Source organism: Cavia porcellus, unplaced genomic scaffold (assembly GCF_034190915.1).
Source record: "Cavia porcellus strain 051 isolate PalLab524CR breed Dunkin Hartley unplaced genomic scaffold, mCavPor4.1 scaffold_6, whole genome shotgun sequence".
In the NCBI taxonomy this organism is placed as follows: domain Eukaryota; kingdom Metazoa; phylum Chordata; class Mammalia; order Rodentia; family Caviidae; genus Cavia; species Cavia porcellus.
In genome coordinates this window covers 12,516,411-12,535,630 of record NW_026947489.1, presented here as the reverse complement: position 1 = coordinate 12,535,630, position 19,220 = coordinate 12,516,411, and the positions used below count along the sequence as shown (strand labels likewise).

At 44.8% G+C, this 19,220-nt stretch overlaps 1 long non-coding RNA gene and 1 pseudogene across 1 annotated transcript; one reads left to right on the top strand and one right to left on the bottom strand.

Moving 5' to 3' along the window:
* Positions 1 to 2,427: 2,427 nt before the first annotated feature.
* On the bottom strand, positions 2,428 to 4,948 carry LOC111758474 (S-phase kinase-associated protein 1-like; annotated as a pseudogene).
* Positions 4,949 to 15,661: 10,713 nt separating this feature from the next.
* Positions 15,662 to 17,471, top strand: LOC134476238 (uncharacterized). The gene is made up of 3 exons (XR_010047811.1): positions 15,662 to 15,957; positions 16,251 to 16,299; positions 17,295 to 17,471. It is a non-coding gene; the product is annotated as an uncharacterized LOC134476238 (long non-coding RNA).
* The last annotated feature ends 1,749 nt before the right edge of the window (positions 17,472 to 19,220 follow it).

Sequence of the window (19,220 nt, the reverse complement as noted above, 5' to 3'; positions counted from 1 at the left end):
CAGCATTATAGAGTATTTAGAATCGACTAACAGAAAATGAACAATGGTCTCTGTATAATCTCGTCTTTAAAAGGTTTTTTCTTATACAATCGTACATAGCAAAATCCAATAAGATACAACCTGTTTAGACCATTGGAGACAGAAGAACAAAAGCTAGATGAGACTTCAAAACAAGATGGTACTAAATCAGCATTACCTATTAAGATGTCATTTTCTCCAAAAAAAGCTGTTCCTATCATCCAATCTTCTCTGTCTCATTTCTGTTGAGCTCTTTTTCTGTCAGTAGCTGTCAGTTTGTCTTCTTCATTTTGTTCTCTGCTCCATTCGTTGTGGCCTCCCCGCCCCTATTTCTGGGTTCTTTGTATTTTTCTTTAGAATATCCTGCAATACTTTCTGTAGGGTTGAATTGGTGGTTGCAAATTCCCCCAGTTCCTCTTTATCTTGGAAGCACCTCGTTTTTCCATCAATTTCCAGGGACAGTTGTGTAGGATATCTCAATCTTGGCTGTAGATTATTATCTTTCAAAGCTTGAATTATTTCTCCCCATGCTCTTCGTGATTTGATGGTTTGTGAAGAGAAATCTGCTGTAATTCTGATGGGTCTTCCCTTGTAAGTGATCTGTTTCTTGTCTCTTACAGCTTTTAATATTCTGTTCTTGTATTGAATTTCTGGAATTTTTATTATTATATGCCTGGTTGTTTCTCTGTTAGGGTTGTAGGTAGCTGGGGTCCTGTATGCCTCATACATTTGAGTATCTTTACCTTTTGCTAAATTAGGAAAATTCTCCTGGATTATTTCTGTGAGTAGCTTTTGTAGTTCACTTGTTTGTGTCCCTACTTCTTCTTTTATGTTCTTAATCCTTAAGTTATGGCTCCTCTTATCATCTTCTTGTCTTTGTATTATTGCTGTGTGTTTCTTTGTTATTTTTAAGAAGTTTTTCATTTCATTCTCCCATGTTTCAAGTCTGCCCTCCAATTCAGATAGTCTGTCCTTAGTTTCTTTCAAGCTGATATGCCAGTCTTGGGTAGACTTCTTGATTTCTTGATAGTCCCTTTGCACCTGCTTCACATACTCAATGCTTTCTCTGTTTTCTCCATCAAGCAATTCTCCCCTCTTTTTCTGTTCTTCCATTCCATCATCTGCTTTTTCCTGGGTGGTGCTTAGCATTTCTCTAACTATTCTGCATACTTCTAGCTTCAGGTCCTTGATAACTTCATTCCTGAATTGGTCTATGAGGCTCTCTAAATGGCGCTTAATGTATATTGGTGCAGTGTCCACTATTGCCTGATTCTCAGGATTGGGGGTTGAGGAGCCTTTTTTGTTGCTTCCCTTCCCCATATTTTCTGTTCCTTATAAAATGCAATCTTACACAGGAGGCCCGGCTTCCCTGCCTGTCAGCCACAGCTTGATCAAATTGCGCTGGCTAGTTGTTCCCGCTCACCGCTGCGCCCCAGGGAGTTGCGGAGGAGGCAGCCTACGCGGGAGTCGGTCGCTCCTCCGGGCCACCATCAGGCTCTGGGATCTGGGTTAGGCCAGCCTAGGGAGTCCGCCAGCAGCGTCCCTCCGGCCAGGCACCTTTCACCAATCCCGTCCGAGAGGGAAACGTGCGGCTGCAGTTGCCACCGCGCCCTGCTCTTACAGGACTGCCCGCGCCCAGAAAAGCCTCCGCTGGAGTCAAACTGCGGTAGGGAGTCAGTTCCTCGCTCACCTCGCCACCAGTCAGCCTTCCTCCCTGTCCGTCGCGTTTCCGACTCCGTTCGCAGATTCCCGTTCCCAAGCCTCTGCGTGTCTCTCCTTGCCGAGCCGCTATGGAGGCAGCCGGCCGCCGGGCGGCGGGAAATCCAAACCGCGGTTTCCAATGGCGCGGAGTCGAGCCTCCACACCGAGATTTTTCTGTTCCTATTTTAGCGCCAGGACTGTATTCCAAGTTGGATTCTCTCAGCCCAGTTCGTTCCTGAGTCAGCAGAGCATATCTCTACTGGTTCGTATCTCCTTAGTCCGCATCATTCCTGGCCTCTGAGCCGTGCCTTTAGAGAGCGTTCAGTAGTTGCTGTTGTCTGTCCGCCATGTTCTCTCTCCCGCAAATGAAATTTTAACTTACTTAAAAATTTTTTCTTGAGCCAGGCATGGTGGCTCGGGAGGCTGAGGTGGGAGGATCCTTGCCAGTTTGAGAATCATCCTGGGCTACAAAGTGAGCTCAAGGCCAGCCTGAACTGCATAGTGAGACCCTGTCTCAAAAAAAGACAAAAAATGGGGCTGGGCCAGCCACTGGTTTGGAATCTATACTCAAGGTACACATGCAGTGCTAGTACAATTGATTTGTTGCTGCATTTACCTAGTGTGTTTTGATATTAATGACTATAAATAGCACAGTGCAACTAGTGTTTGGAACAATCCTCATAGTGTTTCAGTGTCTGATATAGTGTGTCACTTCTCTTCACACTACTGGCTCTCCTTGCATACCTGGGCTTCCTCCTCTTCCGGGAAAGTCATTTTGACATCTATTTAGGAGTTCTTGCCTTGATATATCAATATGACCGTTGTTATATTGTTGTCAATATGCCAACTTTTGTCAGTCTTGCATGTAACATCAAGCTCATCTTTGATGTCTACATTATTTGCTGCCAGAATAAGTTCAAAAAGGGTTCCTTGGTCAACTTTCCAGAATTCCTGGTCCAAACCAGGAACATCATCTTTTCTTTTTTCTCAGTCCTCAGGAGGAGGGGGTTCATCTTTACGGCAGGTACACCACTGAATGACCTTTGTTAATATTTCTGCATTAACATGTATTTGAGGAGCTAGGTCATCCTCCATTCCCAGATCTTCCAACACAGTCTCATCACAGATTGTTGGATGATTTTGGCATACACTTAAAGTACCTCTCCATCAGAAGCCTGCAGCTTACTGGAAGGTCTCTAGAGGACTGCCGGCTTGAGGTGGATGGGAGCAGGAAGACGTCCTCACACGCAGGAGAAAGGCTGCAGGTGTCTCTTAAATAAAACCCAATGTTCTATTACATTATGGAGCCAGGGTTGAAGAAATCTGCTAAGCCAGCTTTTGTCCTTTATTATTTTTTTTACTTGTACCTCGTTAAAAAGCGCCGTGCAAAGCAGCACAATGCGCAGCACTCAGAGACGAGACACAAGTGCTGCACTCCGTGTCACTGCTCCTCAGTGTCTCATTTCCTTCCAATTTGTCTTCCCTGATGCTTCAGAACAAAATTGATCTCTGCATTTCTTCTTTACATTTTTAATAACTTACATCTTGTTTCATGCTTCTTTATCTCTCCGAATAAATGACTTTCAAGTCACATACATTGAAATTGAAATTCTCCTGTTTGCCCCTATTATGTCAGTGTGCAAAGTTACGTTCATTTTCCACTCAACCAACACTGAATGAGCATCCATTATGTGCCAAAAGTTCTGTCATCCTTGGGAAGAGAAGAGGGGATGAGACAGAGCCCTTGCCCATAAAGAATTTAGTGTTTTTGAGAAAGACCAAAGACGAAGAAATAGCGGTATATGAAATGACTTCCAAGCCACAGAGACAAACCAGAGGAGCTCAGATAGGCCAGGAGGGAGCCGCTGTCTTGATCTGGGAGAACTTCCAGAAAGTGAAGAAGGAAATAAGTTGTAGATGCACTTGAGGATCTCTGGGTGAGAGAGAGGTACCAGGAAGTTTTTCCAGCAAGAACTCATGGCAAGGTCAAGGGAAGAAGAAAAGAAGCATCTTTTCAGGAACTCCTGGCACTCTCCTTGGCCAGAACATGCGCTGAGAGGTGAGGCTATGAGATTCAAGGGCAGGCAGAGGTGCGAGGAAACTTCCTCTAGCCACTTGCAAGACCCACATGCCACATAATTTGAGGAACACAAACTGAAAATGCACTTTGCAAACTCTACGGGCAGTTAACGCTCCGGTGGGAGTCAACTTCTGGTCAGTTTTCACAAGGAGGTCTATTTCAGTAATTAAAACACCAAGGCCTGTCACAGTCAAAATTGTGAACAATATCTAAAAGCTTTCCCCCTCTCTAGTAGTGGTCAGAACCAGCATCTGTTGCAGATCACAAGGGTGTGGTTTGCTGCCCTGTAATTCCAGGGTCCTTTCTCACTTCCGTTGGCCTTGCTTTCATTCTGACCCAAGCACTCAGGAGTGGGGATGCGAATGTACTGGACCCAATGACGCCCAGCAGTGAACAAAAGCGTCTTTCGTTTTTAGGTCAGTGCTTTTCCCCATCACTATCACTTCGCTCCTAAAAACTCCAATGCACAGGATTTAAACACTGGCTCCTGGCCAGCTCCTGCTCCATGCTTGCCAGTCCCAGGGTGGGCCATCCGGTCAGCTGGGGAGGATCATGCTTGGCTCCATTCCTGTCTGTGGAGGAGGTCAGTGTCCAGAGAAGCTCAGTCTCTGCTCTCCTTTCTCACCAGAGCCTCCATGTCTTCATCAGTGAATCAGAAGCCAAGGGCTCTGGGCTTGGTTATGTCCAAGCCCCCCCCCCCCGAACTATGTGTGCTTTCTGGGTTCTCATTTTGAAGAGATGGGGGGAGCTTGCTTTTCTCTCTCCAGTAAGGAGAAACAAAAGTGCTTCACTATTCCAAGAAAATTTTCGAAAGCCTCCTTTCCTTCCCAGGCTCCTGTGTTTTTATTCCCTTCATACAAAACCTCTCAGGTTTGCAAAATAGGTGGAAGATTCCCTGTAAGTCTTATTGCCTTATTTTGAAAGTTCAGAGAAAATTCTACCATTTTTCACCAGCCTTGTGCATCCTCAAAGGAAGCAGAATAAGAAAATCATTTGAACGTCTTGTAACCCATGGTATTTACCTTTACATAAAGAGGTTAGGGCTGATTTTGGTTAAAGGAGAGGGATTCTTACATTTTTGTAATGGCGCCTGATGTGATTACAAGCATGGGAGTCCTGAATCCAAGAAGTACACCGTAATGCTGCCATGACCCCTTCTCACATCCTAATTGTTACCATCCTAGTGGTGAAAGGGTGGGTTTAGGGGCTTGTTAGCTCTGTCAAACTGGAACAGAGAATAAGGGGCAGTGTTAAAGGAATCAAAGCAGATTGGGATAAGGCAGGTAAGCAGGGGTCCCTACCCACACATCTACAGCCTGAACTCTCCATCCTGCCGTATTTCTTTCATTTTATTACCTTTGGCTAAATAAGAGTAATACACCTGACTTGTCACAGCGGAGGCAGGGCACATGGATGAGGCAAGGTAATTTGAATTAGGGAGGACCTGGCAGGCCTTCAAACTCAGATTCTCCTATAGTTTTGAGACCGTCTGCTCAGCTGGTCCCTACGAGGCTGCTGGTTGTACTTCCTAGAAGAAGAGAGAAAGAAACCATCCTTTTGGGAAAAAAAAAAAAAAAAAAAAAACCATGTTTATTGCCCTGGGCCAGAGGAGGCCTTGAGAAGCAGAGGCTGTGAGCAAGCAGGCCCGATACAGAAGAGGAAAGCTGCCTTTTCTCTTTTGCAGAACCAATGGAAAGAAGTTGCTCAGAGCATTGTCGAAGAAAGGAACAGCGGGCAAAGGTGTGCCCCAGGCCATCTCCTCTACCTCCATTTATCTGTGATTCTTTCTTCTTATGGAGCCTCAATAAAACCTTTTCATCATTGGGCTTTTTTGCTCCATCGTTTGTTTTCTCATTTGTAATCAGTTTATCTTTGTCTTTTGGAACACTAAAGTGCTCTTATTCTCTCTCTCCCTTATTTTCAGTTTGTTAGGGTTAGAATCTGAGTGTCTGTCTTTTGCCTTGCTCATATTTTATATTGTTTTAGACAAGCAGGGGTGGTTGCAGCATAGTTGGTCAAGGGGACAAGAGGAACGGAGAAGCAGAGACCGTTTCCCCCCCTACACGGGACCACTGAGTCACCCTGTCTTGGAAAACACACTCAAGTTTTCTGTTCGGTTTCCCACTACCCTAGCCGCTTCCAGTCCTGTGATGACCAGTGAGAATCATGACATCTGAAGAGATCAGACTCCTTGTCACCCTCACCTCTGGCTCTTAATTCTCCCACTGGGGCCAGAAAGGAATCCTCCCCTCTTGTTCATGGTCCCTACTCTGCTCCGAAACTTCCCCTAGGATGACTCCTCGAGGGACATCCCACCAGCCTGACTCTGGCCTCTCTTTCCTCATTTCTTCCCTTAGTTCCAGCCTTGTTCACTAGTGATTTTTCTCAATAAGGGAAACATAATTCTCAGTTGACTTTCAATGTCTACCAACACTGACTTCTCACTTAGAGCAAGGCTCAATTTAATGTTTATGCAACAAAAATTATTTTCATCAGTGATAAAAAGCACAACATTCTAAGTTTCCATGGTTTTATTAACTCAGAGGGGAGAAAGTTATAAGTAAATGAAGGTCATTCTGATTGTGAAGCATAAAAAGGCTCCTTTTCTGTGAAATGAACTTCAGTGTTAGACTAGTCTCTCTGCAAAGTATCAAGTTCGCTGTCGAGTCCAGTGACCTTATTTCTTCACTGTGAGAACCCTGGGATCAATGTCAACTCCAGATTAAAGCCAAAGGAAAAAAATGGGTCCAGCTTTTATACAGGACCTTAGGTTATTACCGTGAATTGCCATGTGATCATTTTTCAAGCAACACAAGAACTTTTGTGGCTCCCTTCTCTCTCATCTGTAGCTTGTAATGAGGAACTCTGGATTGAGCTGCATTTGAAAGTCTCTATAATGGTTTACTCTCACACAAAATTGTCATAAAATTCCAGAGAAAGCAGAGTGGTTTATAGAGTACTCACTAAATGCAAAGAGATTAGATTGAGATGCCACAAAGGGCCTAACATCAGGCATTTTAAAGGACGACATGTCAGTCCTTCACTGGTCCAACGTGAGACAAATTCCCCTAGTTCAAGAGTGCTTAGCTAGGTAGAATTCACTAGACATTGCCTCTTGCCATCAGGTAGGATGAAGAGGCAGTGATAGAGACCTAGATCTTTAGTAGCATCCTACCCATTGGGGGAAACATCAGTACTAAATTCAAATAATTTCAAAAGTGGAAAAGATAAAAGTCATTGCAGTGTTCTGTCTACTGAGGATTCCCTAAAAGGGGTGTGATCCCTGTAGACTGTATTTCTAGCCTTTTGGGTACTTTTCTTGCCTCGGCACCAAAGACCAGTGTTCTTGTCTACGGCAATCCCACCCTGAGTGTGCCCAGTCTTGTCAAAGACCAGAATTTTTTCTCTCCTTCTTCAGATGCTTCCCTCATCTGACCTTGGCTCCCCTGCCTTCTTCCTGCTTCTTCCTCTGTGCTCTTCTCTGCTCTTTTGGTTTTGAGGTGAAGGAGATATGTGGGGAGGGTCTGGAAGTGCTAGAGGTACTGGCCTCAGAAGGATAGGGGTGCTGCGGGCCAGGCTCTTCTCAATTTTCCCAAGTCTCTGAAGTATACCGTTGTTTTGCTTTCCACTAATATTATGTATGTGTTATTTCCCCCATCCTCCCTCTGTGTACTCCAGGGGATGATTTCAATTATTTTTTTCCTGCTGTGATTGTTATTTTATCTGCATTTCTGAGCATACATTTCTGTGGCTGCCACTCTCTGTAACTCTGTAACAGGTTCTAGTGGGGACATTGTAGCTTATTCACTTGTACTTTTTTATTTATAGTAAGTGAGTACGGAAAGAAAAGATAGTACATAACTGACCAGAAACAGGATATGTACCAGCCAAACAGCTTATAGCCTAGATGTGGGAAAAATTCCTTGTGTATTACACATGAAATCCTGTCCCTGTTGTCCTTCATGCCTTTGCCGTTTCCCTGATTGCTCTTCTTTCTCCTTTCCAGTAGCTATCATTTGGTGAAAAGACATAGTCAAGAAACCAAGGTTTCTGTTCTGCCTAGGTCTGTGCCTTCCAGCTAGGAACTCTGACAATCATGCTTTCCACCACAACTGTGGATCCCATTATTAGAACCACAGATAGCACCCTCAGTTAAAAGCTTAGGGACTATCTACTTTGTTGGCAGACTTTTACCCAGGAACTCCTTATACTCAAACCCAGCAATTTATGGACAGGAGTCTTGGAGAATTTCTTCCCTTCTGCATCCAAGAGATTAAGTCTTGAAGTTAATGTACAAACTCAACTTTACCTCTAATGTCTTGGAAGTACTTGAGGTTATTTTTACAAATTAGGTACTTTTAGAGGAAAAGACATTGTTTCTCATGCATTGATGTATCCAAAAGGCTTGTTACAGTATGTGATTTGTCCTTGAGTTTCCATGAATGTGTTTTGAATGATACTAAAATAATCATGGCTAATTCCTAAAGTGTTTTATATGCACAGGTGACAAGGAGTTATTATGCAGCAGCATTGGAAAGCAGAAATAATAAAGAATAGAAATGAATCCAGGATATAAAGTCCTACATAAGAGTAGAGAGAAGGCAGGAACACAATTCTATGTTTTGTAAATGGCATGGAGTATTAGTGAGGTGTGTGGAAGCATTTGCAGTTGAGGAATCCCAATACATTCCAAGGACTGGGATTCAGACATGGTAGGAGTTCCCAGATCTTCTCCTCCCAAGCAAGTACAGCCCAACCCACAAATCAAGACAAATTGTGGAGCATTAGTTTTATAGACTTAATACTTGTGGAAAAAGCCCAAATACACAGATGTTCCCTTCAAAGCAAGCATGTTTGTTTGCAGGGAGAGGTCAGACCCGCCAGAGATACAGCACTGCCTGAACACCATGGGGCCAAAGGATTGTGCCCTGAGCCAAAGGATTGTACCCTGCACCTCACTGGAAAGGAAGTCCTTGCAACAGAGCCGTTCCAAAGAAGTCAGCTGGGAACGCAATTGGGAATCGTCAGTGTCAAGGACTGAGAAAACAAGGAATAATCTTAAACAACAACAAAAAGGATGAGGAGAAAAAGGCACGTGCTGGTGAAGGGCACTGGTCCAAGCAGTATATCCAACTCAGCAACTTCAGACTTGTACAGGGACGTCTGCCCCGTAGGACATTAGATCACTCTTACAGTGGCATAGGAACAGGGTTGTGCCCAAACTAGGGCCGAAAAAGCATTCTTTGCCACCCCAGGACGGACAAACTCTCCACTTTCTGATTGAATGTATGACCCCCAGCCTATGAGAGGCACATTGTTTGGTTCTAACCAAACTTTAGCAATGAACCCCCAAGCCTGAGTCCATTAATTCAAGGAACATCTGCTCTAAAACCAAATAAGGACGAAGACCACGGGGGATGGCCCAGAGGAAGGCCTGGAGATGACTCAAAGGACTTGCAGAGCCCCACTGACCTCTTCCTTGACCACAACACAGCACCCCCCTCAACCTCAGGAGACTCATGTTTCCTCTCCCATCCCCACACATTCCACAGTGTGTGCTTAACTCTACACCCCAGCAGGAGCAAGCCCCAGACCCTCCCTTGGGCAGCATGCTCTGCTTATTTTCTTCTCTTCCCACGCAGCCTTATCAAGACTCATTCTGAAAGGACTTCTCCTTAGAAACCTACGGTGAGAATCCAGAGGAGCAATGAGCAGGTGATTTATTCCCAAGTGCCTGACCATCACAGCCCTGCAGTGTCACCAGTGTTTTCTTTCCAAAGCAAATGAGGGCATGGAATGTGCTCCAGAGACAGAGGCATTTTGGCTCCCCATTGTCTCAGTCCCAGCTCTGCCTCCCCTGCCCTGAGCCCTTCCCACCCTCTCCAGGCCATTTATGTCAGTTCATTCTCCAGGGCTCTGCTCTGCTCCTTGATCCTAGGGTTCTATTTCCCTCCCTTTCTGTGGCTGGATTCTGCTACTTATTTTGGTGCTTTCTTTTGCTGTAGAATACATATCCTGCATCTTTATTCGTCTGTGAGTGGAAAAAAAATAAGAAAAACATTTGTTTATAGGGTTAATGGTCAGGACAAGAAAAGAGAGCCGTGGACATTCTGGGGAGGGCAAGTCCACCTTCTTCTGTTCCTGGTCTTGTTATTAAATGTTGAACTGATCCCCAAGATTTGTTCTCTTTACTCCTGTGCTTCCTTCTTGGATATCTGAAGAGTTGCTCCACCATCTCGGTTCCTAAGGGACCAGGTTCCTAAGGGTCTGTTACTAAGATAGGACTTTCTCAAATGCAGAAACCTATCCAAGTACCATCATTTCTCTGCTTCCGAGAAGGAGAGTTCTTAGCACAATAGTTGTAGAGATACTGAAGCTAAGGGTTTGTGGACAGAGAGCAAGAGGCAAATAGACTTTCTTAGAGCACTTTACAAATTACAGGCAGCAGCAGGAGGAAGGATTGAAGGGCAGGAAGGAGACATCTTGAATGGGCTAGGGACTGGCAATCAGGCTGTCAGTGCAAAATAGGAAATTAGCTTTACCCAAAGATTGGTTAGGTCTTGGGCCAATAGCTGCTGATCTCTGTGTACAAAGAGAATTTTCTTGAGAGCATCCTCAGGGGCTGAGCTTCCTTAGACCACAGAGATTTTTTTTTCGAGTGCTGTGTGCGTTCCTCCACAAATGATCCCTGCAGATAGGTGCAAGGGAATCAGCTGAGCTGAAGCATGGCACATTGCTGGGCCCAAAAGTTGTCTTTTTCTTCCAAGCTAGACTTCTGCTCTTAGTTCCTATCATTCTCTTCAGTCCTCTCATTTACCATGGCTCCAACACCTTGGTCTGGGATTAGGCAAGACAGCTGGTATCTAAGGTAACGAGCCACTGTGTGAAAGGCGAGCACTAACATATAGCTCAAACAATCTGGCTGGTTCCATCCCAGGATCAATTTACCCTGTCTTTTTTCTACTCCCCCGAAAAGCCCTCATATCTCATTTTTTTGTTACTTGACATTGAAAGTCAGAAGGATTTGAAGCCGCCACCTGGCAGTAGAAAGAGCCCAGCTCCCTTTCATTTTGGTCTCTGTCTTTCTTAATTTGCAGTTCTCTAGCTTTAGCTTCTGAAAGGGCTAGGAACCTAGACATGCGCCATAATGGCTGGCTTCTCTGAATTCCCTATACTCATGTACTTGCGGCTGTCAATAATTTGAGATATACTCTACCTAAGATAATCTGAGATGCACTCTACCCCAGTGGATTTTCCTGGTCTGTAAAGGAAGATGATAGAAATGTATAAAGGAAGATGATAGAAATTAGTATCTCCTATAAGATATGAGACCTTAATTAGAGGGGGGCTGTCACATTCCTGTCCACCCACAATATAAGTGGTTTTCCTATGACATCTTAGCTATTACTCTTGCATATGAATTTTAAGTTCCTATTGAGTGCTACATGAGAGGAGACCATGGATCTTGATATGCAAAGTCTAACGAAGTTCCCTGCAATTATGTGACCACTGTCGTTTCTCCAAGTATGAAGTCTTTCTCTGGGCTGAGGCAAGGAACTACGTGGAGGCACTTACTGGAGAAACATTCATTGGTGAATAAGGAAATGGCCATGGAGGGTGCTGTGGAATAGGGAAGCAGAGATCAGATAAGCAGCACTTGTGTGTGATGCAAGTTTTTGTGCACTATATGCACAGTGAGTTCTGGGGACCTTCAATTTGGGGTGGGAGCCAAGGTGTATATAAAGGTATACTCTAAGGCAATACAAATGGACACCTGGAAGTCACATTTCTCCTGTAGCTTAAACACTCCAAGCCCCTAAAGCAGAGAAAACCACCTTGGGAACCTGGCTGAAAAGAAATCTTAAACCCAACCCTGAATCCGGGATGCTGCTAGCTTCTCGAAGTGCATTGTGATTAGTCCATTTGCAATTTCATCTGGATTTCTTTTCATAGGGAAGGAACTTACAAGTCTCACAGCTCTAGTTCCATAGCCCTGTAGCAAGTATTGGCCTCTAGAGAAAAAGACTGGAAGGGGCACAAGCACCTGTCTTGCAAGCACACGGTTGTGAGTTTGATCCCTGGTACCCAAATACAAAAAAAAAAAAAAAAAAGCAATTGACTAGCAGAACTGGCCGTCTCAGAGAAACAGCCCTCTTTGCAGTGGGGTGTGCAGAGTGAGGCTAGCGGGCAGATGGCACACTCTAATGGTGGTGGTACTGTCTCTCTGCAGTCTCGGTGGTGCCTTGAGGGACTCCTGGTGACCTCAGAGCACACACCTCACTGCTTATTTCATGAAACTTCTGAGCACAGTACTGTCCCTTCCCCAAGACCTGCTTTTTTTCTCACTTCTGGAAGAGATTCTTGTCCACCCAGCCTTCAACAAAATCAAGGAAAAATCAACAGTGCTCCCTCAATTCCTCCGGGAACATCTGGATTGGGCTGCATGAGGAGGCTTTGAAAGAGCTCTCCCTGAGTGCCCAAGGCAGCTCAGAACTGGCTGGGACAGGGGTCTCAGCAAGTCCCAGTGGTGCCACTCATAGGCTGGGGACAACCACTCCCTCGGGAGTCATTCACAGCCCAGAGCTGCCTCTCCTGCTTCTGTAAGAGGATGCATCTTAGAACTAAAACAGAGAATAAGGGCAGATGCCAGTGTTGTACCCTACCCATTCCCTGCCCTCAGCACCCCTACTCCAACTAAATCCCATTCTCTTGGTTTTTTGCTTTTCTTGCATTTCCTCTCTTCTACATGAAGATGTCTGTCATCAAAACTTCTTTCTCTCAACCTGCTGTATTTTCTGCATTTCCCAGGAAAAATGCTGGGAGGAATGTAACCCCCGCTTTCCACTCACTCCACAAGCACACAGTGTAGAAATGTGTTAATTCTCTGAGCCATTCTTACACCAAAGATGAGGAAGGTGTTCCAGCAACCATTATGAACTTGGAAATGCTACCATGGCTTCCATCATTCTTTCTATGAGGAATGAGGAAACCCAGGTTTGAGGAGAGAGCGGGTCTCCATTCCTACTTCAATCTCTTTAGCACTGTGAGTTACGCTTCTCTTTGAAGTCTTCTGCAGGAAACTCTTTTTCTGCAGATATCATCTCAGCATTCTTATTTCCTTTTCCTGGCCCAACTGTTTCTCTGTGGGTATATTTGAGATTCATCAGACAACCTTCCTTTGTAAGCTGTTCATCAGCAGAGAGAGAACCTGGCCGGCATGGGGACAGCAGAGAGGGATTAGGGCTCAGCTTGTTTCCAGGGTTCACAGCTTTCTCCTTATCTTCTGGCTCTGACCTCCAGGAAACACCATCTTGTGACATTCCAACCTGAACCTGAAACCTCTTTTTCTGGCCTCCTTTTTGAGGTCACTAAGTCTCCCCTTTAACCATTATTTGAGATGTCACCATCTTTATAAAATCAGGCCTTGGGTCTCTTCACTTGAAGGCACAGATGCGGCAGCTGCCACACACAATCATAACCTCTATACAACCATGCAACTCCCAAATCAGGATCTTGAGGTGTTCCCTAGTCTGTTGCCCCAAACCCTTTGTTTCTGATGCATTCAGAGTGTGCCTTAGAACCTCTTACAGCCTGAGGGCTCCAGCATTAGTCTGCATTTTCAATGGACTCAAAGATCTCAAATAACTTCCCTTCCCCCAATGTCAGTGCTTAAAGTCAGCACCTTGACTCTTATGAGTGTATTTTTCTGAGACTGTAAACTCCTGAAAGGACAAACAACTCTTGTAAAATTTTTCATTTCATTTTTATTTCCTGTCTATTTGGTTGCAGGAATCGCTATTTCCAACCTGTTACGTTTCTTCGGGGTCATTTTTCGATTTTTAATGTTCTGTCAGCAGTTGCTTTCTCTGGGGGCTGAGAGCTAAGTGTGTTCATCCACACCATCAGACTGAACCTTGTATTTCTGTTTTCATTCTCCTCCTGCCTTTCTCCCCTTTCTCCCTGCAGACAGTAACTTTGTCTCATTCGTCTTTGCTCTCCACTACTCATCACAGGTCAGCAAATAATTCATTAAAAAATGACCATGTGCTATGAATGGGTGAATTCTTGAACAAATACCAGAGGTGAGGGACGACAGGGAATCCAAAAGGGAAGAGACAGACATCTTGACCAGGATGTCACTGACATCAAATGCTCAACTCTTGGACCCATTAGAAGTTGATGAGTTGAAGTCATCTCTTGAGTAGACGCTTGTGCCCCCACAAAACCTTTTTATGCTGGGTCTCTCTACAAGAGTCCTCTTGAACAGCAATGGTAGAATTAGAAACCCCTATCCAAAAGGAAACCCTAGATCTCAGTCCTTCTCCCTTGTTGGCAATCATAGAATAATATTGGGGCTCATTTGTTATCTTCTTTGGTACTACATCACTGTTACAGACAGGGGGTTTGGGTTTCCACTCCTGGCCATGACCTTGTGTCTCACTAGAGCACCGGTGAACGGAGGCAGCAAGAACTGGAAGGCTCTTGCTTTGAAGCACTCCTCTTGGAGTGCTTCAAGGTATTCTCTGCACGCAGGAGTAAATCTTCCACCTCTGCGGTTAGGGAAAGATGCAATGACAGTTAACGGCAGTAACTCCTGTTGGGGTTTCTCAAGCAGCCTGGCAGGGGCTCTTGGGGGTAAGGATACATCTTGGTATCCTAGCTTGTATCTGGGACCAATTTTCCAGGCAACTTCCCTCTTTGAACCTTAGAGCTATTTATGTCCCTCAAATATGGGTTTCCCTGAAAGAGAAGGGTCCCAGGCTGGAGAGAGATAGGTTTAAGGTAACACCCCAACCGTGTCACCTTCCCCCAGCTCTCTGTTGAATGCTTAACTCTCCACCATTAGAAGAGTATTTCATGGCCATTATAGAAGTTGCTATTAAGCTACAATTGCTTCCCGAAAGGATGCCGTCTCTACCCTTCCTCTCCAGCTTACTGAGATCTTTCTCTTTGCTTCCAGGGCTAGAATTAAGGAGGTGTCATATAAAGGAGCAGATCACAACACGAAAAGACTCTGGCCTCTTTCCCCTGCCCTCTGTCTGCCTGTCTATATTTAGTGATGACCCAGAGCACTGCAACCTCCTGATTTGACAACCCCAGGTCTCTACTTCTCTGCCGTTTCCTCCTCCTCTTTCCTTTTTTTTTTTTTTTTTTTTTGCTTCCTATCATTTCTCCTCACTTATAGCCTCCCTTTAGCAAGTCACAGTTTGTCTCCTGTCAGTTTTTCTGTTTTCGGCCTGCAATTTTCCTTCCACAATTCCACACACCCAGGATCCTTTGCCACTGAGAGCTTTCCTTTCCTCCTCTGCCTTCATCTCGGGATACTCCATTCTTATTTTATGTAATCTGAGATACCAACAAGTTAAGGATAGTGGGGTGTCCTGGCTTCTGCCCCTCCTTTCTACTCCTCAGCCCCTCCAGCTGTCCTTGCCCATTTTGGGCATGTCTTTGGCAAGGTCTGAAGGTCTACTCTTACAGACACCATCCCACCTACCTCTCTGGCAATACCTGTGCCTGGTAGGCGCAGTCATATGAATATTCTATCTGTCTGATTGGATAGGCATATAATTTCTTTTTAAGAGTATTAATCGAGGGAATGAGTTTGCTCACACCAATAAGCTATTTAGTGGTCTTTTTGACCCCTTATTTCTTCAAAGGGAGTTGGGAAACACGAGGTTCCTCCTCCGAGCTTCAGAGCTACTTCTTCCCCAGGGGTAGTGAGTGAAAGTGGCCGTTAGTGAAAAGGACAGGGAACTCTCTGGCTCCCAGGCTCCCCCCAACCCCCACCACGCCCAGTGGCAGTTGGAACCATTGAGGTCCCCAGGCTGTTTTGGCAGTTGACCAGTAGGGAAGAAGGTGACTAATCTAGCTCAAGTCTACTGCTTAGGGACTTGGACTGTCACTTTCGTGATTTCGAGGATTCTGGTTTTTGGCAGCAGAATGAGTGTTGGAGAAATGTGAATGTTGCACCATGAGGAGCTGTCTAGGCTGGGACTTCAGAGGCCATGGAGATCTGCCATCACCAAGATCCTCATTCCAAATGCTTTGTCCTAGGTGATAATGTACCACCTTTAAAGAGCTTTCCTGGGATAACGTTCTTTATGAAGCCATTATTTCTTCATGAGAAAGACATGACTCAAGCTGCCATGACCCAAGTTGTGAGTACTTACTGATCTTTTCAGTCTGATGGTTGTCATCATATAGGAGAGGGAGATAGGAAGGAACAGGCCTGAGGCCCAGGTGCAGGTGGAAAGGCTGGAGAGAGGGTCTAAAAACACTCCCCACTGCCTAAATAGGCTTGGAAAGATCTCAGCACTGTGGTAGCTCCAAGTACTGAGGGGATGAGATTTTTCTAAAGCCCAGATCTCTGAAGCTGAATCACAGGCATATGACTCTAGGAAGGCTCCTCACGCTGAAGATACAGCCTAACACCCCATCTTCTCTTCTACAGATCCTCCAAGAACTGTGAGCAGTAGTGACTTGTCCCTGCAGGAAGAGAGGTAGGTGGCAGCCCTGAGTTAGGCTCCATTTTCTAGACTTGAATAGCTGCTGCATGGGGCAGTAGGAAGGGCAGAATATATCACTTGGTTGGAAGTACAGGGTGGGGACTCTGCAGGGCCTTGGTTTCCCCTTTTCTCTGTCCTGAGTTCTGCATCTGCATCCTCATTCATTTTTACCATTTCCTGAGAAGTCCTATCTACTACCCTGCAGCTATCAGTCAGAGGAGACTCAGAGAGGCACCACCAGCTGAGGTCAGTGGAGAGAGGATCTAAAAACACTCCCCACTGCCTAAATAGGCTTGGAAAGATCTCAGCACTGTGGTAGCTCCAAGTACTGAGGGGATGAGATTTTTCTAAAGCCCAGATCTCTGAAGCTGAAGAAGAGTAATCTTTTTTGCAAGGTGCTTCTTCTGGAGCTCCCTGGTCTAGGGAGTCTCTCTGATGTTTGCTCCAAATTCTGCCACTGATTGCAGCATCTCTTTCATAGGCGTAGTTAGCTGAGGCTGCCTCTCTTCCTCTCCTAGTCAGTCTGCATGATAGATGTGTGACCAGGATACCACAGCCCACCCTCAGGGCTAGCTGAGTGGACATGCGCAGAATCATGCATGTATCCAGATGTGTTCTACACATGATAATTTCTATGCTTACCACAAAGTAAGCAAGTTTAGGAAGCACCATTGTGTATCTCATTCTGCTTTATTTTTTCCTCTGCCTCATCCTCATGGATGCCTCTCCCTGTCCGCTGTTTTTCTTTAGTTCACAGATAAGACTGGACAAGTCCAAGAGTCAAAGATACTCGAGAGGCATCATCTAATAGCTCAGATGGGAGGAAGAGAAATGCCTTGCTTCCTTTGGATGCTGCTGCCCCGGAGTCAATTCCAGGAATCTCGGAGCCAACAGTGCTCTTTCTCTAAAGCTCTTCTGTTGGCCATCAAGAAAGGAACTTACAGTATTATCAGTCTCTTACCTTTGCTCTCAAACATTGTTTCCACTAGATACAGCAAGATTGCAACTCCACGTCAGCCCGCATCACCTGGTCCCTGAGGTTTGGTGTGTCAGCTCCATCTTCGACCTGTGAGCTACTTCTAAGAGACTCCTCTTCATCAATTGCCGAGTGTGTAGTACCAGATCAGGAATGTGACTGATACTGATGTGCTTCTCAATCCTGGACTTTCTCTATCACCTCCATAGTTTTTCTCTTGAGCTTTTAGAGGGCAAGACACTGTTTCTCATGCATTTCTGTATCCTTTGTGCTCCAGTTCAGAATATGGCATGCATATCCAATGCAAGATGCTTTGAATAAAATGATTTCCAGAGGCCATACACAAATAATTGAATTTACTTTCTGAAATTTAAGGATAATAAATGAGCTGGGAGAAAGCTTGAGATAATAATTGACTAAAGGGAAAAGAGGTGGGCAAGGAAGAAATACTGGGACAGGTGTACATGTGCAGATGGAGATTTAAGGTGTCAGTTTGGTCTACTGAGGCAGCAGCATTGGGACTCAGTAAGCACAAGGCTGATCTGGGGAGCACTTCATGAATTTTTAGATTGAGACTACTACAGATCCTGACACCATCTATGGTGGGTGGTAATTGTTGCAGATGACACTAGAAAGAGGCAAATCCTCTCAGACTCGGGCCTCCTTCTCTGTCTTGGTAAGTCTCCAAGAATAATTACACAAATAGAATCAGAATTTAAAATATCTGGCAATCCACACCTCTATATACCCTCATGCTATGCTGTTACAGTTTTATTTTGTGCTGAGGTGTTGCTGGGCCCAGTTTGCAGTGCAGCACCTAATAGGAGGGACAGTAAATGTAGGGCACTCTGACAGTGATTGTGTAGAGAATATTGGCTCCAACACAAGCACATAGCCATTCAAGCCATGTATGTACCTGTGAGCATACACAAGTGTGCACAGACACAGTCACTCACTCCTGACCATGCAGTCAAGAGACCCAGAAAAATACCTGTCAGAGTGCCTTACATTTACTGTCCCTCCTATTCGGTGCTGCCCAGGGATTCCCTGTAAAAACAGTGGCTAAACAGACCATAGTGTTGAAGATATCAATGGCAACTCCAGGTCACAGACCTTGGTGAAAGAGCCATAAAGGTGGGTTAAAGTGACCGACATGGAGAGTCACGAGTTTGTGTATTGTGGCACTGCTTCATCTTCCCTGTGACACTGCTGTTCCTGAGTCCCACTGCCAGATTTTATATTCAGACCATCATCTCTTCTCTTGGCTTTTTAAACATACTTTCCCATCATTCTCTGTGCTGTTTCTGGACCTGTCCTTCAAGAATTTATACACCATCCGTTGGCTTTTGAGCTGAACACCTCATGGGACATTTTTCACTATGTTGACTTTTGCTGTCTTGTCTCTATTTTTCTTTCCTGGTTTCAGCCCCACACATCCATACATTATTCCCCAAAACTGCCTTCCGTATGCCATGCTCTTTATCCTCCTCCATTCCGTGGAGTCTTCAAACTGTACCGCAAGTCTCCTTGTTCCCGTGGGAATAGTGAGTGAGCTTTATCAGCTTGGCTAGGTTCAAACACCCAGTTATTCAACAGGAATGTAAGGGACACTATTTTTCAGGTAAGTTGAGCTAACAGTAAGCTGACTGGGTAAAAGAAAGTGTCTTCTATAATATAATAACCTCACAATCAGCTGGAGATCTTTAAAAGTAAAAATGAAATTTTTTGGAAGAAATTTTCCCTCAAATCTAAAGTATCAGCTCTGTTGACAAATTTCTAGCCTACTGGCTACCTTTCCAAATTTAAGACTTACTTACCAGGCTCCTGACTCCACAATCAAGTAAAGATGTTTATTCTGACTTCCTCCCCTCTTTTTTTCTCTCTCTCTCTCCCTCTGCTTATTTTTATCTACTGCTCTTATCTCTTTTAACTTGTATAT